The sequence below is a fragment of the Mytilus galloprovincialis genome, chromosome 2 (genome assembly GCF_965363235.1).
Source record: "Mytilus galloprovincialis chromosome 2, xbMytGall1.hap1.1, whole genome shotgun sequence".
Lineage (NCBI taxonomy): Eukaryota > Metazoa > Mollusca > Bivalvia > Mytilida > Mytilidae > Mytilus > Mytilus galloprovincialis.
The window spans coordinates 60,041,191-60,063,356 of record NC_134839.1 but is presented as its reverse complement, the minus strand read 5'-3'; the positions used below and the strand labels follow the sequence as shown (position 1 = coordinate 60,063,356).

The following is a 22,166-nucleotide window of genomic DNA, read 5'->3' as shown; positions in this document are numbered from 1 at the left end:
AATGACTGCTGACAAATGCTGTCTTGCATGATTATGGTAAATTATTCCTCTGACCCATGATGATGATAATACTGGCTGGTCTATGCATTGTCATGCCTGTCTTTTCTGGTGGTATTTATGATTTATTACAAGGGAAATAGAAGATAAATTGCCGTTAGACTTGATCAGAATATGTGTGTCATCAAAAAATATATCACGGTGAGATCATTCTTATAAATTGCGGAATACTGTGATTATTTATTTTTTGGGTATTTCTGTTAAGAATACAGGAAAACTCAGTTAGTTTCTTGTATTGTCAGGTTTGAAGGCTAGAACATACTTCGCATTAATGATGTTTCATAACTGAAGCAAGGCGTAATGTAGTAACTGTTGATTATTAGAGACCAAAAACAAATATGGTAATTTTAGAAAGATCAAATATAATTCTAGTAATTCCAGAATTGTTTGAAACACTAAAACTTCTAATTTAATCTTGAATTTCACAAATTATATCCTAAATATTGGAATCGCATCATGTTTCAGCATTGTTGCAATACTGGTAATTCCAGAATACGTTGCCCACATTTTTTCAGTTCCAGAAAAGTTTCAAGGATAGCGATTGGTTAGGTTTCATTTAGGTTTCATTCAGGAAAAAACAGTATGAAGTATTTAAAGGTATATTATATATATTTTCATTGTTAATAAACTATTTTTTTTCAGATTAAACACATTAGACAATTTAAATGACTCTTGGCTGTAAAGAAATATAATTTTCTAAATGTTTTTTTACAACATTAAAAGTGCTCATTATACTGCACTAGATGCACAACTCGACAATTAATGTCAACTCTGTGGTGCTCGAGTAAAAATATATATGAAAATTAACTCTTAAAAAATGGCAACAGTAGTATACCGCTGTTCGAAAGTCATAAATCGATATTGAGACAACAAATCCGGGTTACAAACTAAAACTGAGCGAAACACAACAGAAACACGAAAGTGCAACAAAAAAACAAACGAAAATGGTGCAGCACACACAGAAACGGACTCTAAGATAACAATACATTTTCCTGACATAGAAATACACAAATAAATAATACAATAGAGCATCATGACATACTAATAGTTATTAAAGGTACCAGGCTTAAAAATTAAAACAGATATAATTGAAAAGGACAAAAAATATAGTCAAAACTGGACCATTAGACCTATGCATATCATAAGGCTATTGCAGTCCTTAATTTCGAAAGATCTTCCAAGTTTCGTAACAGTTAATTTACAATGACATATAAATATTTTTTTTTTAAATCAACTTACTTTATCCACAAACTCCAACATTAAAAGTGTGTGTTGTTCGTTTTTAGACATGACAATGGTAATCTTCATACCAAGAGGATCTTATTTTGTCATTTCTAGATTCTGACCAATTTAAAGTTTGTTGAATTGTCTATTGTTGATTAATTACTATCTCAAAGATGTGGACCCGACATCTTCTTTTCTTCATATGCCGTGCAGTTTACTTGTAGGATAAATAAAGCACTCAATATCTATTTTCTGAACAACTAGCGCTTCCATATATTCTCTTTCAATACTAATTGTTGATGTGCATCACTTTACATCTTGAGGAAATAATACGGTTACGTAAACTAAAATTTAAGATAAAAAAATAATACATAGAAAAAGATTTAAGCTGATATTATAACAATTGTGAAATTTGAAATTCAAAATGACTTATCGGCATCATTCAAATGGTATTTTTGAAATATCTTATAGACAATTGTGTTCTAACGTTCATTAAAATAGTTATTGAAGTACATATTAAACATACATTTACTGTCAGACAAACAAAATTTATCTTCCTTGTTTACTGCTGTTTTTCGGTTAATAGACGAAAATTCCACTACAGAACTATAATCAGATTTAAACACGTGGGTGAATTTGAAATTGGTCTGAATGCACTTTGGTGAGGACTTTTTATATTTTAAAGATCGTTTTTTATTAATATTACAAAAGTTGAATGTCGTAAGTTACTCAACTGTTATTTATGGTATGAATAAAAGTAAATTTAAACATTCCATTCCAACAAAGAAATTGCAGATTGTTAGCAGGTCATTGGCAGTCTATTGAATTCTTTTATCAATTTTCTTGACTTAAGGTAAATAAGAGGATGACCTAAAATATATGGATAACAACATTTTCAATCTTTGTAGATTCATTTGACATAATTATTATTAAAGCACATGATAATTGATAATTGCAGACCGCATGTTGAGGTCAAACTTTTGTTTTGGTCATCCACATCTGCTTTATTCAGAAGTACTCTTTAATATGTAAATTTGATTTAACACATTGCTGATTGAAATTTTGTTGACAGAAATCGACTTGAAACCAAGGAGTGAACTGTGATATATAAACATGGTAACCACATTGAATCCCTGCTCCCGTGCTTGGGTATAGTGCCTCACTTTCTGCATATTGAAGAACTCTTGAAAAAATGAGACGAAAGATACAAAATGGACTACCAACACCATGGCAAAAAAAAAAAAAAAAACATTTGCGCCCATATTAAGAAAACTGAATTAAAGAGGTTATACTACTGTTTCAGGTTAAGGTGAAGGTTTGTGCCTGTTAAAACTTCTAAACCCGCTGCATTTGTTTGGAATTGTCCTAAGTCATGAACCTGTTGTTCAGTGGTTGTCGTTTGTTGATGTGGTTCATAAGAGTTTATCGTTTTTCGTTTTTAACCGGATTTTTGTGACAAAAATGTCGGTTATTGATTTGGGGATGTACGGCGGGCGGCCGGGCAAATGTTGTCCGTGCATTAACACATGAACCGTTCAACCAAAGCTTTTAAAATTTTAATATGTTTTACTGACAACTATACGAAGGTCAAGTTCAATAATGGCGATTTTGACTTTTACCGTTCAGGAGTTATGGTTCTTGAAAGATTGAAAAATGGAGTTTCCAGTCGTGTCCGTGCATTTACGCATGAACTGTTCTACTAAAGCTTCCCAAATTTTAATATGTTGTTACTGATGACAGAATGGAGGTCAAGTTCAATAATGACGATTTTGACTTTTACCGTTCAGGAGTTATGGTTCTTGAAAGATTGAAAAATGGAGTTTCCAATCGTGTCCGTGCATTTATGCATGAACTGTTCTACCAAAGCTTCCGAAATTTTAATATGCTGTTACTGATGACAAAATGGAGGTCAAGTTCAATAATGACGATTTTGACTTTTACCGTTCAGGAGTTATGGTTCTTGAAAGATTGAAAAATGGTGTTTCCCGTCGTGTCCGTGCATTTTCTCATGAACCATTCAACCAAAGTTTTTGAAATTTTAATATGCTGTTACTGATGATAAAATAGAGGTCAAGTTCAATATGACGATTTTGACTTTTACCGTTCAGGAGTTATGGTTCTTGAAAGATCGTAAAATGGCGTTTCCATTCACGTTGTTGCATTTACTCATGAACCATTCAATCTAAGCTTTTCAAATTTTAATATGTTGATACTGATGACAAAATGGAGGTCAAATTTGATATTGACGATTTTCACTTTCACCATTCATCAGTAATGGTTCTTGTGATATTGCCAGGACACAAATAAATGTTAATAAATCCGGTTTGCTGTCGTTGTGACAGCCTCTTGTTTATACATAATATTAGACCGTTGTGTTTCCTGTATGAATGGTTTTACACTTGTCATTTTGGGGTCCTTTAAGCTTGCTGTTCGGTGTGTGTCAAGGCTCCGTGTTGGTCACCTTATTTTGACCCATAATGGTTTACTTTTCCAAATTGTGACTTGGATGAAGAGTTGTCTCATTGGCACTTATACCCAATCTTATTATATCTACCTACCTACCTAGTACTTAATATACCAAGGGGCACATAGAGCAAGAACTAGACCTTTTCACTCATCTCTGTTCTGTGCTTTCTCTTCTGTTTTGCCTCAGCTGATTCCAAATTCTTTCATTTCAGCTTCAACTGTTCTTCTCCAATTTGTTTTGGCGTGTCCTTTTTTTCTTCCCCTCTCATTATATCTATCATCATAGATGTATAGATTAAGATTATGTATGTCAGACAGGACTCATTAGTGACGCCCGAATAAAAAAAAAAGTAAAAGGGACTAGTAAAGTTCGAAGTGGAAAAGCATTAAGGACTTTTGCCAATTTGGTTTATGTTAAAACATAACCTTTTTCCATTTGCATCAGAACTTCTGCAATACATACAGGTCGATTTGCACACTTAACTGGTTGTTATTTTTTCTATTTCTGAATATGCATATATATTTGCCTCTGAGCGTTTAGATAACAAAAAATCAATCCATCGAAATAGCCACTTCATTATTTACATTAACGTTATAACAATGATACAATGATGTGGTACAATTTCTTTTCAAAATCGACTTTTTGCAGACGAATTTTATTCAAATATTTGTAATCTAATGTACTCTGCATCAACACAGGCCAGGGGGATTTCATATACCCGGTGCTCGATCATCTGTCTGTTGACCTACATGCAACATTTCTTGTCCGATTGTTTATATCAAATGTATGTCAGCAATGCTTTGGAGGGGTCCCAAAACCAGTATAATGGATTACTTTTGGGGACTAATTCCTCTTGGAAATGAAAATTATGCTGAAAATCAACATGGTAAGCGCTTTCAAGTGTGTACATTATTTGTAATATTGAAAATTAAATAAAGGTCTGCATTTCAACGCACTTTACAGTCTAACATTTTCATATACAGACAAGAAGCTATGACTGGTCTGAACATATCTAAATAAAATATACAAAATAAAACTGAACACGTTTTTTACTTTTGAAAAATACACTATTACGACTATTTGATTTACCCGACTTTTTGAGTTTAATTGTATTTGACGCCATCTTGATCTGTTGTCATGGTTGTAGTATGTTGTCTTTTCAATGGGTTGATCTATGCACATCGAAGTTTTGCACAGATTTGATTTTTTCCTAAATCTTTATTTCAATTGCGTTATCAATTCTATTCCAGTAAGAATTTAAATCATATAGTACGTAGTCTTTAACTTAATTTAACAGAATGTATATGCACCTCGGGGTATATGTTGCTCTCTTAAATCAAACCATTTAAAGCGGTCATATGGAATGTGTGCCATGTTATATACTATTTTTCTTTGATTAAATGTCTGACTTATGTCTGTGAATCTCCTTATAGTTAATTGCTGTCTCTCTTTAGATTTTCAAATTTTATAGAACATAGGCAAGCAGGTGTTTTTAAGAGACAGAAGAGAATTTTTGTGATGTCCTAAGGAGTCAAGCGGTAGAAAGATTTGTCACAATGTTTTGTTATGGCTAAATTTGTTTGATTTATGTCAATTACATATTGTAAATAGTTTTGAAGTTTTAATTTAATTGTTAATTTTTAAAGCATGTAGCATTACCTCTACTGCACTTAAATTATCGAACGTTTCAGTACACCTGCATTAAAATGATTGCAATAGATTAACTTTTGCTTACCATCAGAAAATTTAAGATTTATGAAACATCAGAACATGTTAATTATCTAACTCTTACTACTTATAATAAATGAACTAATATAAAAGATTGCAATAGAAACAGCTTACAAAAGATACTCAAAAGCGTAACCGATATCGGAGCAACACAAATATTAAAAAAAAAAATATAACACTAAACAGCATAGAAAACTAAAGCAGAAATCGCGAACACCTTTAATGCCTCTGGTGTTCTGGAAGCAGTTTCTTTTCCACTTATGACACCCGCCATGTTGTTCATTGCACTTAAGGGCATACGATACAGTTACAGGGAAGGTAATGACGTTGCTAACGTAAAATGTTATTTTCGCGACGTCAAACTGTGACATATCGGGAAAGATGCATTTTTCGACTGATTTTTATCATTCAAACTGATTTAATTTGAAAACGAGTTCATGGATCCCTATTTTTCAAAACAGCAATTTGTTTCATTTTGCAGGGAGATTATGTGACCCAAATTTTATAAAACTGTAAATAGAGGATTTTTTTTAATTTTGATAAACATGCAGCAAAAAATGATGTATTTTCCTCAATTCATGAACATTTGATAAATATGAGTTATTTTTGAATAAAAAATGCATAATTTTTTAGGATAGTTATAAAATACAGAAATTACCGATTATTTAACAAAAAACAATTTGTGTTTATCTTTTATAACAAAAAAGTTATGTCTTTCTTTCGAAAAAGAAATTACGACCACAAATCTGAATTTTGAGCAAATATACAAAATTTCGACCTCATTTTACTCAAAAAGTAGCACATGAAGGTATATTTTTTATTACATATTTGATTTAATCAGGTAAAAAATAGCCTATCTGCAAATTTTCACGAACTTGTAAATACAGGATCAAAACTGTATCGTATGCCCTTAAACGAAACGGTTGATTTTCGCATGTTATATACGAAGAAAAGAGGACGGGATCATAGACGACAAATGGAACATAATATTGGCCTTCTGTGACAGAGATACCTATAAAGCCTCGGTCACACCTTACCGGATAGCTCGAACGGACGCCTAACGGATAACTTTTTTTCAATCCGTTCATGTCCGTTAGACGTCCGTCCATATCCGTTGCATGTCCGTTAAGCGTACGTTTTATCCGTCGACGTCCGTTCTGTCCGGTGGAAAATTTTGAGCATGTTCAAAACTTTGAACGGACGTCCAACGGATAAAATGTCCGTTGAACGTCCGTTAGGCGTCCGTTTTGTACGGTACTCGTCCGTTTCGTTTCCGTTTTGTATCCGTTACGTGTCCGTTATACATCCGTTGGAGGTCTGGAAGATAAATTCACCAACGGACTTCTACCGGACGTTTAACGGATAAAATGGATGTTCAACAGATGAGAAACGGACTTCTACCGGACGTATAACGGATAAAACGGATGATGAACGGATCTGAAACGGAAAAATGCCAATTGAAAATTTCGCGTCAGAAATGACAATTATTGGTATGTCAGATTTCTTAAAGTTCATGAATTCTTAGTATTCATAATCGATCTTAGAGTATTAGGCACGTCTTCACAATCAAGCAGTTCTTATTCAGGCCAGACACTGCCCTTTGGCGGAATTTTGAAGAACAAACCAAAACCAGTTACACAGAAACATTTTGAATATTAAAGCGATTTACATGTATTATTATTGTCGCCTTTGATTTTTCCGTATATCTTTTTCATCCGTTTTATCCGGTACACTTCCGTTAGGTGTCCGTTTTATGCGTTACTCGTCCGTTTGATGTACGTTCGACATCCGTTCTGTCCGGTACGTGTCCGTTTCTCGTACGTTGCATATCCGGTGTGTGTCCGTTATGCATCCGTTACACGTCCGTTTTATTCGGTCAGTACATCAACGGACTCCCAACGGATAACAATTTTGTCAACGGACAACTTTTATTTTTATCCGTTAGGCGTCCGTTCGTGCTATCCGGTAAGGTGTGACCGAGGCTTAACGGTCAATCAAATCCTTATGGTGTACGTAAACCTTTAGAAGAGATGACTCCAACTTTACCGGTAAGTAACCTTGGTTCATAAGGTTTCTTTGTAGCAATGCTAGCGCTGACATATCCATCGTGTCAACTAGGAGAAATAACCCACATATTCAGGCGCTGCTGGAATGTTGCTTCAAAGGAACGTAATGTTTTTATATGAAATTGAAACCATTCCTTATGTATTTAAGTTTGGTTTTGACCTAAAACTCATTTCTAATTTACAGGTGCAAGTCAAGCTATGATTCAGACCTAACTGTTTTTTTTTGTTGTTGATAATTGAGCAGATCCTGCAAAATTGCATTGAAAATTGCCTGAATAATAGGTATTTCAGATTGAATTTAGAGTTCCATGTGTAAATTAGCCTTTGTCTGAAGCCTACAAATAGAGATGTACTTAAGATCTTATATAACAAATGAGTTAATAAATACATAAAAAGTGGTTTTGAAAGATCACGTTGTAGCATGTACCTATGCGTTGAATAACCATTTAAAAATACTAATAGGTTTTGATATGATATTTTGCTTATCCCCAGACTAAGTAACATTTACAACTAACATTAACCAGTCATTATAATACAGTTGTATACAATAAGAGGAAGTTATTACATAAGCCTAATGTTAACAAAAATCATTGTACAGATGTTGATTGGTCACGTTTTGCATTTTGCTGTTTATCCAGTTGGAATCTTTTTAATGTGTATATCAGTGTTTCTAAATGATATTCATCGCTTCTTCACAACGGGTGCCACTTGTGGAGCAGGATCTTCTGTTCCTTCTGGATCGTCCATGACCCCTTCCCTCGCGTTTTTTTCGCGGGGTTCGTGGTGCTCAGTCTTAAGTTTTCTATGCTGTATATTGTATACTTTTGTTTGTCTTTTAGTATTTTGTTCTTCTAAGTTTTAACATGGTGTTGTCAGTCTATTATCGACTATGAGTTTGAATGTCCTTTCGGTACCTTTCGCCTTCCTATCAATTCTTTTCAGGTCTCACAATTCTTATATTTTTTATTACCTATTGGTAATTTATTTTTAAGTATAAAAATTATACCAAGATTGCTGCAATCACTCCGAGGTGATATTTTTAAGTTCAAATTAACTCTAAAAAAAAAAAAACATAAAAAAAAAAACCAAAACCGATGTGAACACTAATGCCAGTACTAGAACAAATCTGCTTACTCATCATTTAATTTGACTCCAGTTCTTGAATGGTTGTTTGTTCATTCTGTACTTTTCAGAGTAACGTTTTGTATTTCATTTAGTCTTTTGTTAAGCTATGGTCTTATCTGTCTTATCTTAGTACTATGCTCTTTTTTTATTTCTCCAGAATCTTCTTATTTGTTGTGGTCTCGTTTGCCCTTTAGAATCGATGAATATGTGACCATTATATTCCTTACTTGATTTAGATTTTTCTTCATGTTGAAAATCGTAGAATTTCGGTGAAATCAGCTTTTATAAAGCCAAATCTCGTCTTCTTTCTTAGTCTTTGAAGGTTTCATCAGTTAAAGCTTTCTTTACACCTGTTTCCCCCTCAATTGGACAAAAATCAATTTAGCAAAGCAGGAAGTAAAACCAGACCTAAATCCATTGTATAGTAAACATTATTGAAACATTACAAGAATGCCGCTAAGAACAAGTACAAAAAAGTTAATAACCAAGATTAAGAAAATAATCCATCTTTCAAAAGATCTATTGTTTTTGTTTATATCGATTATCTTTCATTAATAAATAACAAATGTACTGTCGTAACTCTTAGGTACTTATCTAAGGTAAAGTCCCTTAGTACTATTAGCCAACTCTTTGTTGATAGTTTGCACTAAATCTCTTTTTTGTATAAGGTTTTTGCCATCTGTTTTTTCGTTATGTTTTGTTTTTCATTTCGTTTTTTTAACAATTGTTCTCATCTCTCGTAAATTTTGACTGTCCTTTTACCAAGAATCTTATTTTTAATCGTCCAATTCGTCCTTTTAAAATTTCTTAAATTATTTCTTCAAAAAAGCAAGTATTAAGAGGAGAAACATAGAGACCTTCACATTCGTTAAAATGTTCGGACTTTCATTTATGTAGAATCGAAATAAAATCAGGATGTATTGCACCAAAACTCAAATGCTTTGAAAGGGGGGACGAAAGATACCAAAGGGACAGTCAAACTCATAAATCTAAAACAAACTGACAACGTCATGGCTAAAAATGTAAAGACAAACAAACAACAGCACACACGACACAACATAGAAAACTAAAGAATAAACAACACGAACCCTACCAAAAAACAAGGGGTGATCTCAGGTGCTCCGGAAGGGTAAGCAGATCCTGCTCCACAGGCGGCACCCGTCGTGTTGCTTATGTGATAACAAATCCGGTAAATAGTCTAATTCGGTAGGTCACATTCATGAAAGGGAAGGGGATTGTAGTTACGACGTAAGGAACATATCCGATATCATTTGTGAAACGGTTATTCCATAACGGTCAACCAACTCGTGATGGCGTCCGTAAAATTTACGAAGGGATGATTTCAACTTCACCATTTGGAACTTTTGGTTTAATAGCTTCCTTGTAAGCAGCAACCCTCTATCAAGAAAATCATGATAGGAAATGCAAGCACGGGAATATCGTATCAATTGGGAGATATATACCCTTATATATATTGAAAGTCTTTCAATGTTCTTTCAGATAAAATTCTCCTTACATCTAAATTTTCAATTAAACACAAATCACTCCGATTTAAGCAGGAAGTAGTTTCAGACGTAAACTCATTGCAGTAAACAGACTAATGAATCACTACAAGAAATGTCACGAAAGACATGTTTAAAAAGCTAAGAATCAAGCGTAAGAAAATAACACATCTCTAAAAAGATTTATAATAGTTTTTTTTCTCTTTCATATCGATTATTTATCATTAATAAATAGCAAATTAAATGCTTCAACTCCTTCGAAGTACTTTTCAGGAGTCAAAGACTTGTAAGCCAACAAAAATCGAAACAATGTTTTAAAGTTGCCATCATTTAACATTTTACAAAAATTCATAAATACATAAAAATTCTCAACTAAAAACAAAGCAATCATTGTCTAGCAGGAAGTGTAAGTTCAGACCAAAATAACTACTGAAAGCTGGAGGTGTTCTCGGGTGAACCGGAACGGTATACTGTTATTGTTGCTTTAAATAGTTCATGATTATTTATAATGGTCTAACTTGAAGCTTTCTTTTTTCCCTTGCATATTCCTTTATTATTATTGAGTGCTAGATACAGTATTTTTGTTCGCTTTGGGTAACTTTGGTATAATGTTTTCCAGACAATTAATTTATCATAAAACTGTCATATCAGTTTTCTCTTAGTAGTTACTCATATCTTTCTTTTTCAAATGTTTATTCTTGTAAAAGTGGTTGTATCCGTGTTATTATGATTTGATTTGAATTAAACCCGTCTACTTTTGGATCTCTATTCATTATATTTTTCTGAAGATTGTAATGTACAATATTTTAATAAGAAACCTCTTTCCAATATCTAATGATGTGTATCGTATAAAATTAAATTTTTAATACTTTGCTCTAAATTTTGACACAAAAGACATGTGATTTATAACTGAATAACTAAATAAGATGTATGTTTCACTATAATACGTTATTCTGGTTGGCTAACTGCACATCATTTGTTATTCCTTAAGCAATTGCATTACTCAATAAAACTTTTCATTCATGATAACACGAGGTCCCACAATAAAGTGCACATGTGAATTAAATAAAAACATGATAAAATTCGTGTTTTCATGATTCTAGCTAGAAAAATGTAATTATAAGTATTGAATGCTTCTTTTTGTAACTTCATAGGGTTGTAAAAGCATTGACCGTGCGCACATTTTTAGAATGAAGCGTAGAACAAAATGTACTTCGGTCAACGCTTTTACACCCCAAATGAAGTTACAAAAAGAAGCAAATAAACGATTTAATTACAGATACCATGCGTACAAATTGTATTTATACCGTTTCCATGAAATAAGGAAATATGAGTGGCCATGCCTATGTACGAAAGACAGGTAGGGACATTTGATTTTTTAACGGTTAATTTCTCATTTCCGTTTTGACAATTCTTACTTCAAAGTTGAAATACTTCAGTTCCGAGTCGACATTTCTCAGTTCCAATTTCACATTTCTCAGTTACAAGTTAAATTTTCTCAGTTTATACTCAAGAAGTAAGAAATGCCAAAATGGAAATGAAAATGTAGACATCGATTTGTTTTTATTTCAAACCATTTTTCTCTTGTGATTTTATATAATAGGAAGAAGTTTAATCAACGACACATCTTCAGCTAAGATCACTAAGGGCAATGATACATTAAATTGAGTTTTACATACAGAGATACTATATTCTAAAGATTGACAATCAGCTCATTTAAAATGGGAATTTGAAACCCAAAAGCCCTTTTAAGTAATCGTATATATGTGTGTGTGTTGCTTGTGTATTGTCCGCTAGATTCTTATTTGTATATATGTGCGTGTTGCTTGTGAATGGTCCTCTGAATTCTTTTTCGTATAACCGTGTTGGTTGTGTATTGTCCACTAGAATCTTTGTACGTATATATGTGCGTGTTGTTTGTGAATGGTCATCTGAATTCTTGTTCGTATATACGTGTTGCTTGTGTATTGTCCTCTGTATTTTTGTTCGTATATACGTGTTGCTTGTGTAATGTCCTCTAGAATCTTTGTACGTATATGTGTGCTTGTTGCTTGTGAATGGTCATCTGAATTCTTGTTCGTATATACGTGTTGCTTGTGTATTGTCCTCTAGAATCTTGTACGTATATATGTGCGTGTTGCTTGTGAATGGTCCTCTGAATTCTTGTTCGTATATAAGTCCGTGTTGCTTGTGTATTGTCCTCTAGAATCTTGTACGTATATATGTACGTTTTGCTTGTATATTGTCCTCTGTATTTTTGTTCGTAAATATGTGCGTGTTGCTTGTGTAATGTCCTCGAAATTCTTGTTGGTATATATGTACGTGTTGCTTGTGTACCGTCTGTATTTCACCACTTTATAAACTACAGTTGATTTGATTTTTGATGTTTTGTATTTTAACTCAACTTTTAAACATCGCTTTTGGGCTATTTCGTGGCGGCCAGTTTTTATTGGTGTAAACTAATTTAAAAGTTGAATGCCTTTAATCATAAGTATAAGTTGACGGACAAAACCATGATAAAAATACATTTAAACATTAGTAAAGACGCTCACATGCGTTTTGTACGTTTTATTTTTGTATTGTCATCTGTCATTGTCTTGCTTTTTCTATTTCTAATTGTATACACGCGGAGTGATATCTTCAAACAAAAGGACAATTTCCATTTACTCAATATGTTATCGAAATAGATTCATGTTCGATGTATTATAATTCTTTTTACATGGCTTTAAATGCAACACATCAATAATCCGACGCATGACTTTGAAATCCAATTTTATATTATTATAAAAACTTTCGTATTGTGTTTTTTGCCTATAATTATTAGTGAAAGGCAGAACATAAAAGCGTAATATATTTTGACTAAATGCTAATGATTAAAACGCTTCAGTGACGTATTTCTAATTACAAATCTTTAATGACCAGTCAGAATAGCGGTCGTTCGTTATTACCGGAGTTTCAGTGACAAATAAATAGTATTCATATTGATTACGACCGACTTGTTATTCTATAACAGGAGTTTATGAAGAGTTTTGCTGAACAAGATTTTAATGATCTGTGTTATAATTGGTTTCTCTTGTTGTCTGAGATGAAAATTAAATAGAAAGCCAAATAAATGATCTTGCAAAAGGATTTAATTTTAGTTTTTATATATTACTTTTGATGTTGAGGAATGGCACAATCTTTTGCAGGGATTTTCGGAAATTAATTTCAAAAGTTGGGTAAGTTATTCTAATTTCAAAATTTATGACCATATATGTCGGTATAATTGTCACGAATTTGAAGTTCCTTCATACTATAAATTCCAAATGGGAAAAATATTCTGGAATATTATTTCCACTGACTGGAATAAATTTTACAGTAAATGTTCCTAACGAAATAAATGGTTTAACAGGAACAGATATTTTGACATTATTTATACAGAAAACAAAGTTTCCAGTGGAACGTCTGTTAGTCGGAACAAATATACGTAAACATACAGAGGCAATACCATCTTGATTAAGTCAAGTGATAAATAATTATACTAGATTAAAAAATTAATAAAAAATAAAAGACTGAAAGAAAGAATTTGAAACATGTTTTGGGTGTAAAAGGGTTGGACTTTGAATTTATAAATTGATTATGTCATAATTCTACAGTTTGGGAAAAAATGGTACCGCTTTAAATGCTATTAAAACCATCGTGTTGATATACTTCTTCTGTTGGACTTTATCTCTGAGGGTACAGTAGTCTATGATAGAAGCTGGGTTATTTTCTATACAGACATGAACATATGGATATTATGAAAATAAGAATATGAGGTTTTAAAATTCCTAATGAGACAGTTAATTACCAAATAAGACACAAGCATAAGGATGATCATAATGCAGATGCGGATTTAGGGGAGCAGAGGGTGCCCGACCCTACTTTTTGTGATACACTTTTGGTTGATTATATCGGGAATCACTTAAGCATTACTGGAGCGGGACCCCTTTTTAACAGTCAGTGGGCCCCTCTGATGAACATTTCTAGATCTGCAACTGATGCAAGCTATTACATTTCATAAGCATGGTCTTCAATTGCATTTTTATGAAATGTGGTGAAAAAAGATTTAGATGATTAATTGCAATTTAGGAATATATCTTCTTTGTACATATATCTGATGCTTTGTCAGGGATTAAATATATATAGGGTGGTCCCTTTCGTTTATGAAATCTTCAGCGTATCGTTCGTATTTGCATTTTACCTATATTTAACTAATTTAAAAGCATAAGTCAGTATCCTCATTTTTTTTCTGGAACATGTAGATCGGCATCATTTTTTCTGGAACCTTTAGATTGGCATTGTTTTATGTGATCACCCAATTGGGATTCGATAAACAGCTTAGGAGAAACAATTTCAACATGTTGAGATAAGTTGGAATTTCAGTGTCGGATCCAGAAATTTTCATAAGTGGGGGCCCACTGACTGACCTAAGAGGGGGCCCGCTCCAGTCACGCTTCAGTGATTCCCTATATAAGCAACCAAATTTTTTCCCAAAAAGGGGGGGGGGGCCGGGCCCTCTGGCCCCCCTAAATCCGCCTCTGAATTTTATTGACAGTTGACGGAGATAATCCAAATAAGTGTTTAAATATAATTTTATAAATAAAAGTATAAAAATACACTTAAAAAGTGCAACAATACACGACTTAGCCGATATCTTTGATTTATGGACTTGCGCATTATTATATAGGTTTTTTCACATGTGTTTGAAAGCATTATTTATTTATGAACACATTCTGTCATCAGTTAATACGTTTTTATTAAAGAAATTCTAAGACATAAAATATCAAGGGGGCTATAAATAAATATAATACATGAGCTTTATTTAAAGTCGGCATGTTTTAAAAAACTAAGTACAAATGTTACAAGTTCTAACTAGCTTGTAACCGACATAGAAGGCACAACAATGCAACAAACAACCACTCAATAAGTTTAATAAAACACATATGAAACACTTTAATTATGCATGGTACGTTTAAGCAAACTTGATAAGCATGACAAGCTAGGTATTAAAGCAAAAGCAAATAATAGCTGATCTGGCTTTTTATATATAATATATTAATCTACTTTGAAATTTAAGGCCAAATAAAAATATATGTGTGTTCCAGTGACCCAACCTTCCCACCTTTTCGTCTTGAAATTAGCCTACCCTAAAGATTTTATTGTCATTTGTCATTAAGCACTGTTAAAGTCAGAATGATGCTCCCGCGACTCAATGTAAAAAAAAAAACAAAACAGAAAATGAAAAAAAAAAAAAATAAAAAAAATCCCTACCTACCTACCCCAACTTTTTTTCAGATGTAACTGGAACCACACATACTATTTTATTTGGCCAAATCAAAATGTTTAGAAAGCTGGTAAAAAGCAAAGCAAAAAAGATAAAGATCAGATTATTTCATGACAGTTTTTATATCAGATAATAATAGCCAATATATCCACCCAAGGAGTCAAAGGTTTGATGTCTGATATATCGACCGAAGTTTTATGAAACATCTGATATAGAAAAAAATGTCATGGTGATATGATCTTTTTATCATATACTTCCAATTTGACATAATTATATCAATTTATAAAAATGTGGATTTAAAAAATGTTATATATTGCAAGACAACAACAATTGTAGTTATCAATTATATTTAAGAAATAACAAACCTTAGAATTTTTACTGAAGATTTCCCACTGATGCTTTTAAAACTGACGAAATCGTAGTGTATTGAAACAATTCTTTGAGCACACCAAAGTTTTAAAACTATAAATACATGCATTAATTTTATTGTATTATTTGTTTTGCAATTTCAATGTATAATTTCATCTTCCTAGTATTTGTCTTTTATCCAAATATAAGTTTTTTTCATTGAAATAGTCATGATCATAATTATTTGGGGTCTATTTTCCGGAATTTGCCGAGTGACGACGAATTGCCAGCATGCATGCGACATCATTACGAAAAGATACGGGAATACACGGAAGCAGTTAATATTTTTTTCATATAAGTCCGCCAAACAAAATTTCGAAAAATATGGAATTAACGCAGTTAAATGCCACTATCATTCTGTAAAAAAATAAGTTATTGTCCTAAAATTTATGATAATGATGAATATTATCCAACTTGGTTATATGAGGGTGGTAAAGGGGGGGGGGAGGGGGGGGGGCACTAAACACGGAAACAAAAATCGCAAAAACGTTGCACGAAAAACAAAAATCGGGAAAAACAAAGCACAAGAAATATTAAGTGAATATTAAGGAAAAAGTACCAGAAGTTATTGCTCAGCTGTTCTTGGAGATCATGCAGCCAATATTAATGGACATGAAGACCTTTCTGTCGCCTTTTAGCGTCCGCTTCTTGCATCTTATTTGAAACAAAATATATATATTCATGGTAATTTCATGGACTTCATAAATACCAATCCATATATTGCAAAAGCAGAATTGTTCCAATATACATCAATTTCTATTACCGGTAGATAACACAAGTTTTAGAAGGTATTATAACAAACTGACTTTTAATCAAATGCGGGACATGCACGAGAAATTAAAAGCATCGAAACGAAACACGGAAGATAAATAAGACGAAACACGAGGCACGCAAATTGAGTAAAACAGGAGAAAACGACAAATAAAACGTCAAAACACGAAAATACGTGAAATAAAAAGGCCAAAAACGTTGCACGAAAATAACCATTTACCACCCTCTTATATATATTATATCTACACAAACATATATTAATATTCTGCCCAAACTGTCCACTTAGAGTCATTTCCATTTCATCATTTTATAAAATACATATAAATGCCTTAAATCATAAGTATAAGTCGATAATCAGAGAAAAAAAAAATAAAACACTAATTGCAGTTGACGCTCATTTGCACAGGTTTCTTCCATTAATTTTACTCAACAATGAAAGGACAATGTTCTGTTTATGCCAAATATATTTCAATTTTTCAACTGTATAACGACCAAATGATCATAACTTGGTTCTTAAATAAATCTGTTTCAAAGCCACAAATCTCTTCATAATAATACATTATAGATTTCAAATACAGTCCATTTTAGATATAAATACAATGTCAAAATACGATGATTTTTGTGATTTTTTCGGACACAACAAATGGAAGTTTTTAACGACCTTGACTGGCCATACAGTCCTTGCACGGTCGGTTTCGGACACAATATATAAATGAAAGTTTTAACCCTGGGCCGCAATCTAAGATTCTATTACAAAAGTTGCCAAAGATGATATCCCTAGACTCAAAAACTTTCTGGATAATTTAATGTCTTAAAAAATTATTACAAATGATACCAAAATAAAAGTAAGATGTGAGGAATTGTCAATCTAAAATACAACAAGGAAGTAGATTAATTTTTTTTTGTCAGTATACTTTACCTATACGTGTAATTATACTAGGCTGCATCCGCAAATCTTGAATGTATTTATGTATAGGTGCTTGTGTAGGTGCTAGATACATTTTAAGTATAAAAAAAAATCGAACACGGGTTTGGGATTTTACATTTTGCTATAAAAAAAAGTAGTGACTTAATGTCATTTTGTAGTTTCTTAAATATTAATTAAATATATATGTGATAAACGTCTGGATTACTTGTAGATTCTTGGTCCATTAAAGCAGTCTTTAAATTTTAGTATACATTTTAACTTAACACATATTCAGATGGAACTACTTATCTTCGTGCTAATCAATATCTTATATAAGATTTGAATCGAGGAAAAATAATGAAATTCATCAGACGAACCTTGTTATCTTGATCTATTTGATTGAAATACTTGATGTACAAAATTTAGATGTCGATGACATTTAAATTTTGATGCAGTAGTGTAGTTCTATTTTAATCCAGCTATGACTATCTTAATGAAGCGATTCAGACTCTGAATTCCTTATTATTCCTTTACTATTGATGTGCGTAGATAATACCCCTGCAATCATCTACATGAACTGATGAACTTACAGAGACAATTTGATATTGATGTAAATCTTAATAATAATTCTTACTTTCTATGTCCTTGATTAAATCAGTAGTCTCAAGCAAACGTTATCTGCAAAAATAATCCTCGCCTCTGTAATGGAGCAGCTATTTCACTTTAAGGAAGATGGATGGAAGCATATATCGACTGATTGAGAGAAAAAAATAATGAAAGAAAAGGATTTAAAAAATCTATATAAATTCAAAGAAATCAAAATTCATACATATATATCAAAATTCCTTTCAACTGTCTCTTGAACTGATACACATTAAATGAATTTCAATGTCTTTTCTTCGGTTAATCTATTCAAATATCTCGTATTATATGAAAATATGAATAAAGAGATGTAACAGAACGTATTACAGTGACTTGACTGTTAGTGTTGCTATCAGACTATTGCAACTCATTCAAAATTCTGACCAAATTGCAATTTGTTTTATAAAACCAAACTGTTCAACTGGTCAGAATTTTAAACAAACTGTTCAATCAAAAGGTGATGAAATAAAATATACTTACAATCCTATAAGACTTTTTTATCTTTATTCTTTAACTCCACTTATATGTTGAAGTAACAAGATTAGTCTAACAGTCTGTATAGATATATTATAGTCATTACCATGCAAGAGGTGAAATGTAATTTTGAATTGCTATAAAAATGTCCAAACTAAGCTTTCATATAATTTTTCTTTTGAAAAGTCTTCTATATTCATAAGAATCAGACATCATTTGAATTAAAACATCATATATTCGGTAAAATATGTGTGAAATAACAATACTTTATTGATAAGTTTCCATGGGGAGATAACCTAAAACATTATTCTTTTGAATAAAAAAAATTTGAAAGAAAAAATTATTATCTCCCCATGGAAACTTCCTTCAAACATATTGTGATTTTACACATATTTTACTGAATATGAAATGTTTTAATTCACATAATATCTTATTCTTGTGAATATAAAAGACATTTTGAAAAGAAAAACTATATGAAAGCTTAGTTTGGACATTTTTTATAGCAATTCAAAATTACATTTCACCTTTAGCATGAAAATTACTATAAAATATCTATACAAACTGATAGAATAAATTTACACATCAACAGTAATGTGGAGTTAAAGTCTTATATAAATAAAGATAAAAAAAAAAGTCTTATAGGATTGTAAGTCTGTTTTTATTTTACCACTTTCACTTTCACGACTTGACTGTGATTTTCTACAGCAGTTTGTTCAAACTTTTGACCTTTTGAACAGTTTGGTTTTATAAAACAAATTGCAATTTGGTCAAATTTTTGAATGAGATGCAATAGTCGGATAGCAACACTAACAGTCTAGTCACTGTAAACATTTTTAACATTTTAAGCCGCTTGTGGCATTAAGCTAGCATTTTTATGATTGTCCTATGATGTCTGCAGTATATCTGTACACTAAGAATAATCCTACTGGAATTATTTCTGTATCTTCCAATATATCAATGATATTTCTGTTCATTTCTATATTCAATGCTGAGGAAATATTTCACATTTGTTGACTTTAATCAGAGAACTGCTATAATCATATTCATCGTTATGAAACCGGTCTATTTGTACTGTTGCCCAAAATACAGTCCCTTGCCAATAGAACCGTTAAGCTTTTAAAAAAAAACATTTGATGTCTCTCAATAGATTTAAAAAAAAAAAACAATCTTGCTATCTTCCCCTCAGGTTTTGGTGGGCTAGTAGTAGTCAATCTTTGTTATCTGTGTGGTGTTTTATAGACCTTAGTTTGTTGGTCTGTTTGGTCTGTTTTTTTTTTATTTTCAACATGATGAAACCTGTTGTTCTGCGACTTACAAAAATGTATGACTATTAATTGGCCCGTGTTTACTTCTTTTAGCTTTAGTGTACTGCTAAGCTGTTAATCTGTTATCTTTCATCTGAAATTCTGTATAACTTCTTTAATATCAAGATATATGGACATTCTCTATGACTTTGTTAATACCCCGAGCTTTGGAAATTCGCTATGACTACGTTAATACCCTGAGCTTTTGACATTCTCTATGACTTAGTTTATACCCCGAAATTTAGACATTCCCTATTTTGAACTTTAAGACATTCTCTTTGAAATTGTTAATACCTAAAACAAGTCCCCTATCAAATGGCTAACTCGAAAGCTCAAACACATCAAACGAATGGATAACAACTGTCATGTTGCTGACTTTGTACAGACATTTTCTAAAGTTATGTAGAAAATGGTGGATTGAATCTAGTTTTATTGCTAGCTGAACCTCTCACATGTATGGCAGTTGCATGAAATTCCATTGTATTGACAACGACGTGTGAACAAATTAAACAGACATAATAGGTAAAATGTCAAAAATAGGGATACAGCAGTCAACAGTGTGTTATAATCTTAATCACTATAAAAACAAATGAGAAAGAACATATTTGGTTTTGCTCATTTTTGAAGGCTGTACGGTTACCTATTATAGTTAATAACTTCTATGTCATTTGGTATCTGGTGCACAGCTGTCTATTTGGCAATCTTACCACATTTACTGTATGTATGTGTTTAATATCACGCCTACGATTTGGTACTGACTTTTGAACCTCGTGGACTAACAATCCAACAGCAAGGACATCCATCTAGTGCTAGCAAGAACGGTTTAACCCAAAAATATGACAGTCAAAGGCGTATATATACTTGTAGAGATAACAAATGTAGAATAAAAGAAAATCAATAAACTTTACGGTGACCTGCAGTTTTTCACATTCGCATTCGGTGGTCTCTGGTGGAAAGTTGTCAAATAGCCAATAAAATCGTTCTCTTTATTTATATAAATACAATATATTTTGTAATGAATCAAATATAAAGAGAGTCATCAAGCTTCATTTGATAAAGCATATGTCTTAAAATATCCTAAAGTGACTGGATCTGTAGAAAAATTAAATAATGTATAATATAATGTAAACTCGCGATCGCTTAATGAATATCTTTATCGACACCAAGCTCAATGTTAATAATTTAAGTGTGAACCCATACCCTACTTCTCAACATTATGACTCAAGTAGAAAATCTAAAAAAGAGATGTGAGGTGTAAGTCATCACATTGTTGTATCAAGCAACCCAACAAAACAGAAATAACAGAAAGGGTGTTAGAAGGTCAGCAATAGTCCAATAGTATGAACAATTGGAATGTGATGCATGTGAATAAAAGGAGATATGTGATGTCGTCAATAAAAGGAGATATGTGATGTCGTCAATAAAAGGAGATATGTGATGTCGTCAATAAAACAGCCCCCTAACAACACAACAAGTCAGTTACGTTTAAGTCCTTGATTAAATTGGTAGCTGAAACAACGGTTACATATAACGAGAATTGTTTCAGTAAAAATTCTTAATGATCCCATCGCTATAAATGGAATGAGAATCAACATAAAAATGCCGAGGAGCGTATTTTATGTAATCTATTATTTGTAAAATTCTATAATTATAGAAAATATGAAACACATGGGAAATATTCCTGTGAGCACTTAAAACATCTGTACATTGATTTCAGCGAAATATATGTGAAATAAGAAATCTATTTAAGTTGAGTTTAGAAATGGAAACTAGTATTTTAACATAAATAAATAATAATAATAAATAAGCTTTATTTAGAGTCGGCAAGGTATACAAACATACATGTAGATAAACATAAGCTCTAATGAGCTTTTAACCGACATAAATTGGAATAAATTTCTGTACAAATCAGGTCTTATTGTAGGTTTTAGATAAATTGACTGATTGAGGCTCAAACGTCAAGCGGCAAATTTGAGGTTTAAAATCAGTACGATAATCTTACTTTCATTTGAATATTTTAACGTACCTTACTTTGTAATGATGTGGTACACGGTATCGGTCAACATTAAACAATGCTAATGAGACAACTATCAACCAGACACCAAATGACCTTCTCGTTATCCTGTCTGGACATTATAATTGACTCCAAGCCAATCTATCTCAAATCTTACTCCTTAATTCCATCA

The 22,166-nt window shown here is 32.1% G+C and overlaps 1 protein-coding gene across 1 annotated transcript in view; it reads left to right on the top strand.

Annotated features, from left to right (window-relative positions):
• The first annotated feature begins 13,238 nt into the window (after positions 1-13,238).
• The window catches only part of LOC143062340 (FMRFamide receptor-like), a 65,378-nt gene continuing 56,450 nt past the window's right edge, over positions 13,239-22,166 (top strand). The window contains exon 1 of the mRNA XM_076234054.1: positions 13,239-13,387. The gene's annotated coding sequence lies outside the window, so the exon portion shown is untranslated. The remainder of the gene's footprint in view (positions 13,388-22,166) is intronic.